This window comes from Grammomys surdaster, unplaced genomic scaffold (genome assembly GCF_004785775.1).
Source record: "Grammomys surdaster isolate TR1022 unplaced genomic scaffold, NIH_TR_1.0 191, whole genome shotgun sequence".
In the NCBI taxonomy this organism is placed as follows: domain Eukaryota; kingdom Metazoa; phylum Chordata; class Mammalia; order Rodentia; family Muridae; genus Grammomys; species Grammomys surdaster.
This window is the reverse complement of record NW_021604636.1, coordinates 16,158,900-16,174,613: the sequence shown is the minus strand read 5'-3', so window position 1 is coordinate 16,174,613 and position 15,714 is coordinate 16,158,900. Positions and strand designations below refer to the sequence as shown.

The 15,714-nt window shown below is 40.2% G+C and overlaps 1 protein-coding gene across 1 annotated transcript in view; it reads left to right on the top strand.

Annotated features, from left to right (window-relative positions):
* Window positions 1-15,714, top strand: part of Lypd6b (LY6/PLAUR domain containing 6B) — a 52,139-nt gene that overhangs the window by 19,336 nt on the left and 17,089 nt on the right. The window contains exon 2 of the mRNA XM_028769300.1: window positions 11,021-11,080. The gene's annotated coding sequence lies outside the window, so the exon portion shown is untranslated. The remainder of the gene's footprint in view (window positions 1-11,020; window positions 11,081-15,714) is intronic.

The window sequence follows — 15,714 nt, the reverse complement described above, 5'->3', positions numbered from 1 at the left end:
GAAATATATGATATACTATATATGTATACTATATATTTTATATGTATAGTATACAATAATTTAATAGTATACTATATGTGTATACTATATAATATGCTCAATAATATATTATATATAATATATTATATATACTACATAGTATATAGTAATATATACTATATAGTACACACTATATAATATATAGTAGGCATTTATGAATGTTTACTAAAAGAGAAAAATGTCCTAGCAGGTAAAGGTGCTAAGGTAAGGAGCTATATATTATGGGCTAATAATAACATATCTCCCTTGCCATCTTCTTGTGTGGCTATCATCAAAGTAGGCCTTATGTATGAATATACATTATCTTAGGTACACTACATCTTAACTTTTGTTCTTCATTTAGTAAGTGTCATTATTTTGTTATGGTTTTCTCCCTGACAGCACTTCTTTTCAACCACACTCTTGCTATTTTTATGCTGGTCATTTCAGGCAAAATCAGTTCTTTCCATCAAAAGTTTCCTTATATTTAAAAACTCCATGATAATCCTCATAGCATGAGGCACACAGAAAGTACTCTTATGCACTTGTTTTTTAGAAATTGGCCTCTTTCATTTTTTGAAGAAAGAAATCTCTTTCCTGATACATTCCTCTCCTTGATCAATCTGTAACATGTGTAGGTTTGTTGAGAGTTCTCTCATTTGGGCGACTGTTCCAGCCTGAGTACAGCATCAGAAAAGCTATTTGCTGTTTACTACAGAAGAGCCTATACTGGGACCTACAATTCTCCATTGATCCAATAGCAGACATTCATGTGTTTGTCACTTGTACTTGGCCTTCATCACTGAATTCAAATCACTTAAGGGCATGAATCATATCTTACTTACAGTTTCTAGCTATATATACTATATATACTCTCTCTATATTATATATTATATGTTATTATATACTATATATACTATATAATATGGTGCATATACTATATATGTACTATACATAGTATATATAATATATATTACACACACTATATTATACATAGTATATATAACATATATATACACACTATATATTATATAGTGTATATCTACATATAATATGCATAGTATTATATGTATATGTAGAAATATACAATACAATATTATGTACTATAATATTATATCATATTATGTATAGTATGTAGTATATATAAATTATATAGTATACATAGTCTATTATATATAATGTATACTATATAATATACTAATACTATATTATATACAGTAATATATACTATATAGTACATGCTATATAATATATGAATGTTTGCTAAAAGAGAAAAATGTCTTAGCAGGTAAAGGTGCCTGACAATGAGCCTCACACATGTGTGTGTGCACACATACACACACACACACACAATAAGTAAATATAATGCATAAAAGAGAAAGCAGAAAAGAATAACTGCATAAAAGAGAAAGCAGAAAAGAATAACTGCATAAAAGAGAAAGCAATATGTCTGTATAAGCATGAATGATATATACACGCATTAATATGATGCTCGGGCCTTTTACTTTTAAAAGTTGTATTCAATTATTGTTTTTCCCACCAATAAAAAACGCTAAAGATAATCTTGCATGGATGGTGTCAAAACACAGCATTACGAATCCAATATACAGTATAATTACCCACACCAGAGGAAGCCAACAGCAGTCTTGGTGTGGTGCTTTGAATAAGAATGCCTGCCATGGACTTATACATTTGAGTGCTTGGTCACCAGGGAGTGGCTCTATTAAGTCGTATGGCCTTAGTGGAGAAAGAATGTCACTGGGGGTGGGCTTTAGGGTTTCAAATGCTCAAGCCAGGCCCAGTCTGTCTCTGTATCTCTCTGTTTCTGTCTCTCTCTCCCTACTCCTCCCTTCTCTCTCCCTCCCTCTCTCTCTCTCTCTCTCTCTCTCTCTCTTTCTCTCTCCTCCTCTTCCTCTTCCTCCTCCTCCTCCTCCTCCCCTTCTCCCTCTTCTTCTCTCTCTTCTTCCAGATCTATATCTACTTGCATGTCACCTAGCGTAATGATAATGAACTAAATCCCTGAATTTGAACAAGTGCCAACTACGTGTTCCCTTTTAGAAGAATTACCGTGGTTGTGGCATGTCTTCACAGCAATAGATATCCTAACTACGACACAAGGCGTCACCAATGTGCCACCACCAAGGATCTGCAAGTCCTGACTGCTTTCTTAGATATGTCCGTTTTCTTTTCAGTACCAAAGATAGAACCTAGGGTCTCAACAGCTCATGCTTCACATCCGCGTCCCTCTCCCCAAGGAGCCAGAGAGTCTAGACCCCATAAGGAGCTTTGAAACGGTTCCTAACCTTCCTCCATGCAGTCTCTTGCTCAGAGGTGTAGAATCCTAGCACTAAGTGTTGCACTGGTTTACATCCTGCTGTCTACCACACATTTCATGCCTCATTAAGGGATTAAATTTCCGAGCCTCCGGGATTCCCCTTGACGGAGTTCGTAACTAGTGCGATCAGATCATTGGTTGACAGTGGCTGCTCTGGCTGTTGTTTTCCTGCTTAGGCATCAGCTTGGTACTTTCGCACCTTCGACCTCAATTTCTTTGCAAACTTTTACTGTTTTGAGTTAATGATAAGAAACGAGATAATCGTTGCCTCGGTATCTATATGGAGCACTGGTCGTGTGGTTTAGTGTACTCCTTGGTCCTTGTCAGACCTCATTGGAGCACAATGCATGAAACTCATGTCCCGATGCACGCATTTGTTCTGTAAAGGGTTTCTTAAAAGAAAATGTGACTTTCCTTTCGCACCTCATTTCTTCGTTCCACAAACATTCGACCTTTGTTCCATGCCAGATCTATTGCTGAGATGAAAGGCTTCACTGTGGCTGGCTGAATCTCTCCTTCCACACCTTTTCTTCTTCCCACTGGTGATGTGCTCTAGAAGCACTGTATGGATTCCTGTGGTATTCTGGAGTTAACAGCAAATACTCCTCCTGGCTCCTCCCACCCCCATCCCCATCCCCATCAGTGGATTGAAACCATCAAGGAAATAGCTTCAAGTGAAACCATCAAGTGAAGCCATCAAGTGAAGCCATCAAGGAGAGTAACAAGGTTTTAAAGCCCTGTGTAGGGACATCTCCTCTAGCTCCCTGGAGCTTGGCAAAGAGCAGAAATGATTGCCATCTGCTGACTCACCCACAGAGCTGAGCGCTTCGGGCCAGCCTGGCCTCCTGTGGCCTTGAGACACATCTCCGATTAGGACAATTTCAGTGGCTTCTGGACTCCCTTTAGACTTTGCTTAATCCTTCTCACTTCACTGAGCTATGTACGGTTTTGCTTAGAGTTTAGGGGGAATTACAATACCAGGCTCGAGGGGAGGGCAAACACTGGGGAGTGGGACTTCAAATTGATGTTCTTCTTTTGTCAGTGTGAGGTTGACAGAGAAAAAGGCAAATGACATCAGTGGCCAGGTGTCAGTATAAAGCGGCTGATTTGGAAAATAGTTCCTTTGAGGCCTGTTTGGGTGAGAATCATTGAGATCACAGAAAGGAAGCAGCTGGTAAGTTCTGGAAACCTTTTTATATAAGCCCAGACTTTGAATAATGCACTAAATGGAGTGTATTGCATGTATTTAAATATTTATGTACAAATGGCTCATTTTTTTTAGCCTGCTGTGCCACAGCCCCACAACTTGACACAATTGTTTTTAAATTTCCATTGTCTATGCTCGAAGGTATTATACAAAAGACACAGAATCATGTTAAACAAACAAAGGAAACACAGACTAGATCATCACAAGCCGAACTGCTCTTCACAGCAAACCAGAGTAAAGGGTTTTGAAGCCATATTATGAGGAAATTAAAATGGAGGGGTGTGGGCCTAGACCTGAGCTGAAGTTCTCTGTTGGACTCACTAGCTTTGTAACCCTGGGTAAGTTGCTATCCTCTCTCTGAAGTTCAGACTCCTCATCTGTGAATTGGGGATAATGATAACTCCCACCTCACTGTGACAATTACATGAATTCTTTGTGTTGGGTGTCTCACCCTTAAAAAGCCTCAGTGAATTCTAGCTTAAAATGGAAGTTACTCTACATGAGGCGAGTAGAACCAGTCACTAGCAAAATACCACAAAGTAAGATCTGTGGAAGACAGACACTTGGTTTTAGGAGAAGATACCACAGCTGTGGATACACTGGTGTCCAGCACGTAGTAGCTATCTGCTAAATATTACTTTATTAATATGTATGATATTACAGTATAATTTTGATGATTATATCAATAATACAATATTAATAGCTGAATAAATATGTGTGGAGCAACTACAGGTGTGAATTAGATTGTTCTATGATATGAACTAAAATGTACATTTCAAACAAGGAAACAGGAGGGACTGGTTGAAGAGAGCCGAAGTAGAACTTTCAAACTTCTAGCCTGGAAAGCATTACTGTCTCTTTCTCATTGGGTTGCAAGCATTAGTTCTACTTTCTTCCCTAAGACCTAGGGAAGTCTTTCCCTGGGGCTGTGTTTTCTAGGTGACAGCATTTCACCTGTGAAGCAGCGATCCAGGAGGACGGCAGTAGGCCCACACTGAAATCACTGCCTGTGGTCACTGCTTTCTCCCATTTCCTTCTGGGCCTTGAGTTTCATACCTCACACATGGTAGAGAAGAGAGGCTGTTTTCTGGAGTCTGACTGTTGCCTAGAACCATCAGCTCACTGTGGAGCTGTGATCAGACCCTCCCCGTATCTCCTCTAAGCCCTCTTGTGCCTCTTTGGGCAAGTTGGATTGACCCTCTATGTACCTCGTCTTCTTCTCTCCTTACTCCAAACCCTTGCACTGAGGCAGGGAGAGGAATGGATATTCTTTACCTAGCTCCAGTCTGAAGTCAGTACTCAGACAAGATGTGATGAACAAATGCTGTCTTTGCAGGAAGACCTATGGATTTGCCAAAGAAAGGAATGCAGTTCTGGAACCTCCTAGCTGCAGGATTGTGTAAATCACTCAACACCGATAAAGTTAAAGTTATGAAATTCAGTAATTTCCATTTCGTACACAGCTAATTAGCCTAAGGAGAATAGTGACAGAGAATATATTCCCAAACCTTTCAGGAGGTAATCCTGGATGGCTGGCTCCAGACGGTCTTACACAGAGTTACTTCCATGACACTGCATGAGAGGAACTAGCATTTAGTGAGTTCTTCCCATCTCCTAGATGTGATTCTAAGTGCTTGGGAAAAAAATGATATCCTCACTTGAGATCACTATTTTTTATTATTGTGGCGTTTTACAAGGAGGAAATGGAATCACAGTAACTTGGCCAATGTTATACATGCATGCTGAGGAACAACTGAAGTAATGGAAACCTATCCAACTTATTCACTAAGCCAAGAAGAGGGCTTTTTGCCCCACCATGTGTGTCCAAAAGATCACTGCATCTTTTTCCTTTAGGGCAGGTTTTGGATGTGGAGTATGTTTGCTAAGGGTCCAGGTGAGGGATTTCAGGCCTCCTCCCCTTGCCTGCAGAAGTGAACCTCAGATCTTCAATTATAGTCAGAGGAGATATTTCGATATTTCCAATATTTCAAAGAGTCAGAGATAAATCACTCTTCTATGTCATGACCAGTATGGCTCAGTCTTGGAAAGCCTGACCGAGGTGAGGAAAGAATAAGGAAAGGATAGACAGACAGGAAAGCTGGGAATGAGAGGGCTGTGCTCACTCTGACCGATGGCACGAACCACAGCAACCCCAACCTCGGATGTTTCGTATGTGTAGGGCGGGTTAGTTGGCCTTGGTAGGAGGCCTTTGTTAATGAGCTAAATCTTCTCCCATGACCTCGGTTGCCTCTCAACGGTTTGGGTTCCGCACTTGCTAATTTTTGCATTCACTGGTCGTAGGAACACTTGTGGTTGGATCACAGCAAGGCTTTGCCAGCTCCCAGAGATCTGAGGGATTGGTCCTTGTCACTAATTCACATTCAACTCAGGACTTCATCTAGTCCATACATCCACTTGGGGCTACCTCTGCTCCCTGCACCTTTAGGAGCATTGAAACCATATGGGCCAATGACTATATAGAAGAGTTCGGTTTTGCATTTGCCTGTATAACAGTGAGAATGTGATCACTTCATTATCTTTTGTGGATAAATACTTTTCATGGCAATTATGTATTCCTCCAGCCTTACAGTATACCATAATTATCTTTTATATACACTTAAGATGAATCCCTCTAAACATGAGATGGGTTTGGAGTGGGAACTAGACAGAAATGGATATTGTAAATGAAAACATTAGTGCCTAAGGCTCTGTAGCAAAGAGGAATCTGGGGCAAAGGCTCAGTATCAGTGAGCTGGCGTGGTGTCATCCTCGTGTTCTGAAAGAAGGTGGTACTTCCTAGAGGTTTCTCATTCTTATGTGTATACCAAATGCTTTTATTCCACACAGCTGTGAACAGCTCTCACTGAATCCAGGGGATGTTACCAACCTACTTTCAGAATGTAGTGAGGATGCCAGAGTGTGGTTTTCTTTACACCCACCACCAAGTGTTGCACTCTAAATCTAAACAAAGATGCTGTTTTGCATTAATCACTTTTTGGAATTTTTTTAATGCATGTATGTATACAGACACAAGGAAGGACAGAGGCCAGAGGACAAGGAAGGACATTCACCTCCTTCAAAACAAGATCTCTCGTTGGCCTCACTTGGTAGACTAAGTGCTACCTGGCAATTTTTATATGGATACTGGGCATGGGGTTCAGGTCCTGCCCTCCTACCCCCTTAAGCATCAGACCACTCATGGATGGGAAAACCAGACCAATGAGGAGTACACTTTGAGGAGTCTTCTTGTTACTTCTGCCCTCTCATTCTTTATTTCTTTACCCCTCACTCTAGCTATAAATCTTCACATCTGTTAATTTTCCAGATATGCTTATTGCATGTATTTATGCATATACAAGTAGATACATGCAATGGTTTTTATCCCATTGCTTCTAAAATCCAAGAGGTGACATGGGGTGTGTGTGTGTGCGCGTGTGCATGTGTGTGTATGATGTATTGAGTATCATGGGAGGATATCACTGTACATGAATGCAGGAAGAAATTTCCAGAATTAGCATTTGGGGGGTCAAGGCTAAATACATCTAAGAGTTGAATACTGTTGTGAATTGTTCTTTGATAGCTGGGATCCCATCACTGCCATATGTAAAGGCCTACTTTTTATGGGTTCCTCCAAAGAGAGACTCAGCAAGCATGTTAACCTGTCAGATTGACCAAAATCTAGAAAACCTGACAATGTAATTTTGATTTGCATTTCTCCTGTTTGAAAATGTGCCCACCTTTTTTTTTAAAAATGATGTTTAAAGACTGTTTTATTTATGCTCTGTAACAGTTATGTCCTTTGACAGTTTTCCTATTCATTGCTCATAAGTTTCTTATGGAAGCTATGCTAGTAGTTGTTTTCATAACAGCAAAATTACCTGAGTTTTTGGTTTTGTTTTGTCTGTGATTTGAGTTGAAAATTGTTTTCCCGGGTTGTTACTTGTTCTTGTCTTTACTTATGCCATATATGTTTTGCACTCGGAACTGTGGTTCCATTTTCAAAACTGTGGTTGAATTACTGAAACTTTAATTTTCCATTTTCTGTGTTCTATCCATGAGTGGAAGGACCATTCCCCATTGTAAGTACACTGTTCTTACTTTCTTCTGCTGCTTGAGAGTTATCACGAAATAATTTTAGGTGTACACGAACTAGAGGAAGTAGTGTAACAACTCCCAGACACCTACCACCCACCTTTAGTCATTTGAATATTACCCACTCATCTATTGCCCAACTCATATTGAGAATATTAATACATAAATCCCAGATATCACATTGTTTTCTTGATAAGTACATCAATATATGTTGATGACATATTAGATTTTTAAAAGAACATACTTTCATAACATTATTATGCCAAGAAGTTTTTTGAAATTTTATAGCATTGGATTCTGTATATAACACAGGGTATGGATCCAGCTTTATTTTTTTCTCCCATTATGCACAATTGAGGTTTTTTTTTTTTTAACTTTCTGTTCTATCCTTCTCGGCTGTCTACTTACAGCATTGTACTCTTTAAATTATTGAAATGTTAGAGAATTTCAAAGATTATTGGGACTACTGTTTAAATGGAGTGATAAGTCTCTACTCAATCCACACTGTATAAAGGTGGCAGAAAGTTTGATTTACGATGCACACTCCTCAGGTTGGTAACTTAGAAACTGACAATGTAAAAGCGGAAGCTGACGTGTGTAAGAGTGTACTCCCCAACAAAAGGACCAGTAAAGCAAAGTATACTGAACAGCTTCTTAAACTGTGGGTCACAACAGTAGGGTCACTCTGGCAAGAGTGAGTGGCAGATTTTGAATGTGTAAGAACCTCAGATTAACTCAAAATCAAAAGTAAATTCATCTGGGGTGTCTCTGCAGATTGTCTGTGTTGCCCCACGCAGTTTTTCACTGTTACCCTGGTTCTGAAATACAGCGTGCCTGCCTCGTACCATGCTCGCCTACACCCTGTAGGTCACCAATGAGGGCTGGCTGCCTGAAAAGCGAGCTAGATTGAGACTATGTTATGTTGTGATTGGGTTTTGTTGTTATTTTATTTCATTTTTTTTTTTACCATCAACGCAAAGTTTTCTGCTCTTATAAAGACATACTTTAATTATGGAAAACAAGGAATTTTAATATTTTCCTTCCATCATTTCTCAGCACATAAGCATCATATCAGAGTAGCTTTGGGTTCTATTGCATTACAACGTTCGATTTTAAAACTTGCAAATTGTATTGGTGATGTGGAATAAAATGGTAAAAACCATAAAAGTGTTGTGACTGTGATAAAAATCATAAAAAATGTTAGCTTGGGATGAGGATAGAATTTCCGGCAATTTCTAACATGGCCATAAACATTATTTCTGCATTTTGCACAGCACATTAATACAAAATGGCGCCCTCAGCATTGACTACTATAAAATGATTGTCAGTCAACTCTGAAAAGTGTAGAAGATCCTCTGTGTCCCACAGAATCAAATATTCAGCCACAATTTAATCCTTTAACATTTTATTTATTTTATGTAGGGAGGCATTCACACAACATGACACACACACACACACACACACACACACACAGAGGTCAGAAAACAGCTCTTTTCTTCCACCACGTTTGTCCTGGATATTGAACTCAGGTCATCAATCTTGGCAGCAGGCCCCTTTAGCCACTAGACTATCTCACTAGTCTCTGTGTAAGATTAGACAAGTTTATCCATCTTATTAGTATGCAAATATATTCTCATCTTAAGTAGTACAATAATAATGTATGTCAAAGAGTTGCTGTAAAATAATTTTTTTTCCTGACCTGCGTTAAATCATGATTAGATCTGTATACCTGTTTTATAGACCTGCATAAACATTTCTCAGGTAAAATGGAATCACGAGTGGGAAAAGTTTCTCTGTTCTATAACAATAGGGTAGGAAACAGTGGTTGCAAAAGGCTGGGGACTTAGAGCAGGTGGAGGATGATGAGGAATCACAAAGAGAGAAAAATCATGGCCTTAGAGGTTGACGCCTGCTTCTCTCTGGACACTAGCTTATCCTGGGTCTCCTGCAGCATCCGGAAGGCTGACAGTGGAGAGTTGAAATGTTTGCAGTACGCTGTGCTGCAGGGATCAACTGGCGACCCGAGAGTGCTGTTGAGTAGGGCACTAGTCAAGTGTGTCAAGAACGCTCTGCTGCTGTGTTCCTGTTTTGAGCAGTTTGCTCTCTTAGCACCCAGTGACCCTGGCCCCAAGGCTGCCAGTGCACCAGTAGCTCTGAAGACACGAGAGTGAGCCTTACTGTGTGCTTCCTGGGAAGCCGGATGGAGATATGTCATTCTTAGCCTTATTTCCAAAGGAAAGGGCCAAATCTATCCAGTTACACATCTTCCTAAAATGGATCTGGGATAGTGACTTATGCTGCTGAGTTAGGGTAGACATGACACTAAGGTTTTGAACATGGTCTTTCATTGAACTGCTTCTGTTTGCCTGCACCTTTAACAAAGTTCAATAAGGAATAAATGGTCAAAATGTGGTAAATTGGTCCAGATCGTAGAGTGGGCAGAGAGACTGAGCCAGATTCCTGTGTGATGACATAATTCCCTAATAACTTTGGCACAGCCTGTGACCTCCCCATCTCTATTTTTTCCTTACACCTTGGCGATGACCACATCATGCTTACCTCACAGCCATGTGTGGAGAGTTAATTAGTTTCAGATGGGAAAGTTCTCCAGGGATGAATCATACTGTATAGCGAATGTGCTAACTTGAGCCTTCAAGGCCTTTGTGTTGAGATAATCTCCTGCTGCCGAAGCCCAGGAGCTCAAGGGAAGATGGAAACTATTTACCTTGGAGTCAAGGGACTCAGCATTGCAAGGTGATCAAAAGGACACAGTTAACTGTTCGCTGACTGTTCGTCCTATACTGGTCAGCCATGAGACTTCTGAGGTAGGTGGAGGCTAGCTCTGAATTGCACGGCCAGTGCTCTCTGCCAGAGCAACTGTAGTCATTAGGAAAGACAGCTACCAGGAGCTGTAACAACACACACTAGGACTCATTTTTATCCACTGATGGCTGTGAGCTCAGTGTGGATTGCATGGGCTCCATCTCTGGCAGATCACACTAAACAGTAAGAGTCACTGGTCTGTGACCTCAGTCCTCTTACCTTCTGAATGCTTCCTGTAATAAATCTCACAATCCTATCTTTACATACTTTCAGTGAGGAGAATGTTCCTGTCCATTCACACTCCATTCACACAAAAGGAATAAGAAGAGTCCTTCTTTTGGTCTCTGTTGTATGTCTCCCTGTTTGTAAAATTACACACATAGTGTGCTTTGTTTTAAGCACAAAGTGGAAGGGGCTCTTATAGACATAAACAAAGAATACTCTATCTGCCAACAAGGAATTTTATGGTCCAGGAATTGGTATAGAATATGGATGAGATCTCACTGTGCATGGTTAGGTAACTTTTTTTTCTTTTTTAAAATTAGATGTCATTGAATGAAAGACGTAAAGACTAGAAGAGGAGGAGGAAGACTTGGGTAAGGAAGGTGAGTTCAAGTACACAAGGAAGTGAAGTAAAGGTATTTCCTTTACTTGGGCAAATGAGTCTCCTGAGGACATTGTCCGGGGGTGGAGTGGGAAGGCTTGGGATGTGGAAAGTGAAGGGGCATCAGAAGATGGGAAAGCATGCTTCTCAGCTTCTTGTTGTGGCAGAATACCACTTTTCAACTTCAAGGTGAAAGGATTTATTTTGTTTGGTGATTTTAGAGGTTCTAGTTCATGGCTAAGCAGATATGTTGTTTCTGCACCAGGTGAGGCAGAATATCATGGTGAGTAGCAGAGTTGCTGACCTCATGATAGCCAAAAAGCAAACAGACAAAACAAAACAAAAATAAAACAACAACAAACCAAAACAGTGCAGAAAGGAGGAAAAAAAGTGGACAGAGACAAGACAAACCCAAAGACAGCCCTCAAGGGTGCACTGTCTTCAAGAATGTCCCCCTTCCTCAGCTTCAGCACCTCCAAACTGTCCATCGAGGTGTGAGTCCATCAGTGGACTAAGCCAGTCGTGAGGGCAGAAACTTTGGGATCTGTCTTCCTCAAAGTCTGACCACTGAACATTATTATATTGGGGTCCCTCCTCACATGAACCTTTGGTGGACATTAAAGATCTGAACAGTAACAGGTAGGTTATTAATTTAAAGAGAGAGGATCTTAATTTAAGAGAGAGAAACCCAATGTCAAGTGAAAATTCAATGATTTTTTTTAAACAGAATGTTCTTAGGACAGAAACTATAGAGTAAAACATAGTTCAATTAATAGAGGTTTCAGTAGCCCATGGATTGTTTACATTCAAATAGACATGTTTCCATGCAGACATGTGTAACTACATACACATGTCTGGATATTGTAATTCATTGAGAGGGAACATCTTTGGATGTATGAAGCTTCTTGGGCTTCACTGCTGGATTAGTAAGCCTGTGTTCATTTTCTAAGGTCTTTTGTCTGATGTTGCTCACCTCTCTGTGCTTTTCTGTGATACACTTCGTGATGGTAGGCTTAGGAATCACTAAGTTTTGTTGAGGTTGCAATATTTGAATGAGCTTATAAAATATTCATCAACATTATCTATCTTCTAATACAGAACTCAGTGGTGTTTTCATTTTCTCACTGATTGATCTGCTGCATTATCCAGTTGTTGGTTCCTCATAACTCAAAGAATGTAACTGGTTCTCTTCTTTGCTGGTAACGAGACTTCGTGCACTATAGCAGCTTTCCAGTGGTCACTCTGCCACAGCAAAGAGTGGTGGCATCCAGAGTGGGTCTTTTCTGATGTCCAAGATTCAGTTGGAGTTCTGGAAGGAACCAGGTAGCATAATCAATTGGTGTTATTTAAGAAAGTTAACAAGGTGTGATTCACAAGGGCCACGAAGCCATCAGCAGAATACCAGACTCTAGACTTAGCAGCAGAAAAGAGTCATTTCCAACCTAACTTAGACCCAAAGGACAAGAGGAAAATGGTTACCAGCATCTAAGATGTGTTAAGTGTGGCATGACTCGGATAGACACTATGGGACATAGTGGAGGTAGTCACAAAAACAGATGCCCAGTCTGACTTTCTGATCACCTTGCTATCCATGAGTACTTGCTGTTGGCCAAACCAAACCTGAGCCACTGGAAAGGCATGCTTGCCTTTGCAGCACAGACTAGGGTGGAAAGAGATAGAGGGTGATGGATCTTGAGGGCCAGCCAAAGAGTAAGAGAGGTCATTTCCTCTTCTCAACACTGAGTCAGCTGGGGAACATCATGTTACTACATTGTATTTAAGGGAATGTATGCATTGAACCATGTACCAATGGGTTAGGCCCTGTTGGGTAAGTCTTTAGTTGCTGAAACTAGAGTCCTCATAGCATCCATGTGGGAAACTGATGGAATGAATGCTTGCTCCCTTAGATAAATAATCACAATGGAAATGAAAAGTCTGTTTGTAGAAAAGAAAAATAAAGTATTTTTAATTGGTAGTGCCTTGCCTGTAATGTCTAAATCTCTTAGAGACAGACCTTAAGCATATTTCCAAGCAAGGATTGTGACTTGCTCAGATCAGTTCTGAAGATAGTCCTGTGTGTGTGTGTGTGTGTGTATGTGTGTGTGTGTATGTGTGTGTACACACATACACAGGTGTTTAAATGCATGCATGTGGTAAAATGTCTTCCTCAATCACTCTCTATTACAGTTTTTGAGACAAGGTATCTCACTGAACCTCGAGCTCACTAGATGAATGTCTAGCAACCTCTAACAACCCTGTCTCTCTGTTTCTTTTCCATGTGCCATGGTTATAGATGCACACCACTGTACCCAACTTTTACCTGAGTGCTTATTTAGCAACATTACAGGCAAGGCACTACCAATTAAAAATACTCTATTTTTCTTTTCTACATTTTATGGGCTAACACAGGCATAAAGATTTTGTAAATGAGAAATATTTGAACTGAACCTACCAACCAGGTTGGAAAGTATGACACATTTAAAATATGAAATGGTATGTGACAGCCCAGAGTTTATGGCTTAAGGCAAATGATATAAGAACCTCTGAATGCTTGTTGTGTGACAAGCCTTTTTCTGGGGAGAGGCAACACATGTCTACTCACTCCAATAGGGAGTCTGTAACAGTATGAACACTCTTCAAATTCCAGCATGGTGAACCAATGAGTCTTATTGAGGTTACTTATAGGAATGTGGGTGCGGGATTACTTAAAGGTAGAGAAATGATTCAGACAAAACCATATCACCAAAGCCTGCCCCAGAATAGATGACAGCTCAAAAAGCTGGGAATCTGGAGCATGCTGCACATAGTGAAGGTAGCTTTTCAGGTGGAGAGTGTCCTTTCCAGGAATCTCAGACGGCCTAAACTGCTTTCAGATAGCTCATATGGTCCTGCTTCTTCAGCTTGGCTTGTCTGAGAGTAATTCTCAAGCAGTCTTTTTCACTCTTGGGAGGAAGGGGCCTAGTGAGACTGATCAGTTTCAGGGACTTCCGAAATCTATTTTGAATTGTTTACTTCCTGTCTAAAGGAGCTTCCCCAGGAGATGGAATGTTTCATTCCAAGGACACCTGGACATTGTTGTCCCATATGTTCTAGTTTTCAGAAGTTTTAAATTCTGCTTCCATATATGCTCAGATAATCATAGAATTTGAGAATTGAAAACATGTATATTGAGTTCGAGTCCTATCCCAACAGCTTCTGAGTAACAATTCTAATATTGGCCAGTTGGATAACTCACTGAGAAAGATAGTTCTCTACATTTAGCCTTCTAATTGACTTGATAAATTGACAGGATGACGACAGTTAATTTTTTATTTTTCTTTAATTCCCTAAAGTTTGCAAAAATGCATATGTGATATCTCTACTTTACTGATAGGAAAACTAAGACCCAAAGGAATTGAGTGAGAGGCAATAGAGGTGACAGAATTTCTGCCTAGGACTGGTGCCTCCAAAGGCTAATTTTTCCCTATTACACCAGGCAGCAACTTCACTTGACTTTACCCTTGTGGGACTGCGAACCATGTTACCAGCCATTAAATATCGTTTTTCATGTTGCAATTAAAACGCTATTTAATGTACATAATTTTTCAGTTTCTTCTGGGAATATAAAGTTATGCACATATATATCTTTATATATGTACATTTCCTTCTGCTCCGAGTAGTAATAGTGACAATTTATAGTGCAAGTGACACACTGTAACTTTGCTATATATGCAAGATACAGAATTTTTTCCTTAGGACTGCTTTTATAAGCTTGCCAGCTTCCAGAGAGTTCTTTGAATAATCTTTTCTGGATTTTGTGACTATGCAAAAGTCAGCACAATATTCTTTTGCCAGAGCATGCAGTTTATTGTTGGTTTTTAAATGCCCTCCCACTGCAGAAGATCTACAGACTTGTCCCTTGCTTGTACAGTATATTTGCAGGTGGAGAATTAAGAATGAAGTTGAGCTCATAGGGGCTTTGTAAATAATGGCTAGTGACATAAAACCCCAGGACGGTGTGTAGTACCAGTTGGGCTCCTACTAGTCTCCCCATCGACAACTGTGGGTGCTGTAACCAGTGAGATTATTGGTGCCCTGGTTGCTTCATTTGTCAACGTGACACAAGCCAGGATCAACTGAAAAAAAATGCCTCTATCAGGTTAGCCTGTAGACAAGCCTGTGGAGCATTTTCTGGATTAATGATTGATGTGGCATACTCCAGCCCACCGTGAGTGGATGCCACCCCTGGGCAGGTGGTCCTGGGTATAAAAAAGCAGTTGAACAAGACATTCCTCTGCTTCAGTTCCTGCCTTGCTTCAGTTCCTGACTTGGCTTCCCTCAGTGATGGACTATTACCTGGAAGTTTAAGATGTAATAAACCCTTTCCTCCCCGAGTTGTTTATGTTCATGGTGTTTATCACAGCAACAGAAAAGTAAACTAATTTACTTTTCTAAAAAATTGGCTCATTGGTAATTCACTCTCTTAATCAGAGTCATAGGTATGCATTTACAGCCTGGTTTAAGCAATCAAGTAACTCCATAAAATACATGTATACATTAACTCTCTCTCCCTCTCTCTCTCTCTCTCTCTCTCTCTCTCTCTCTCTCTCTCTCCCTCTCCCTCTCCCTCTCCCTCTCCCTCTCCCTCTCCCTCTC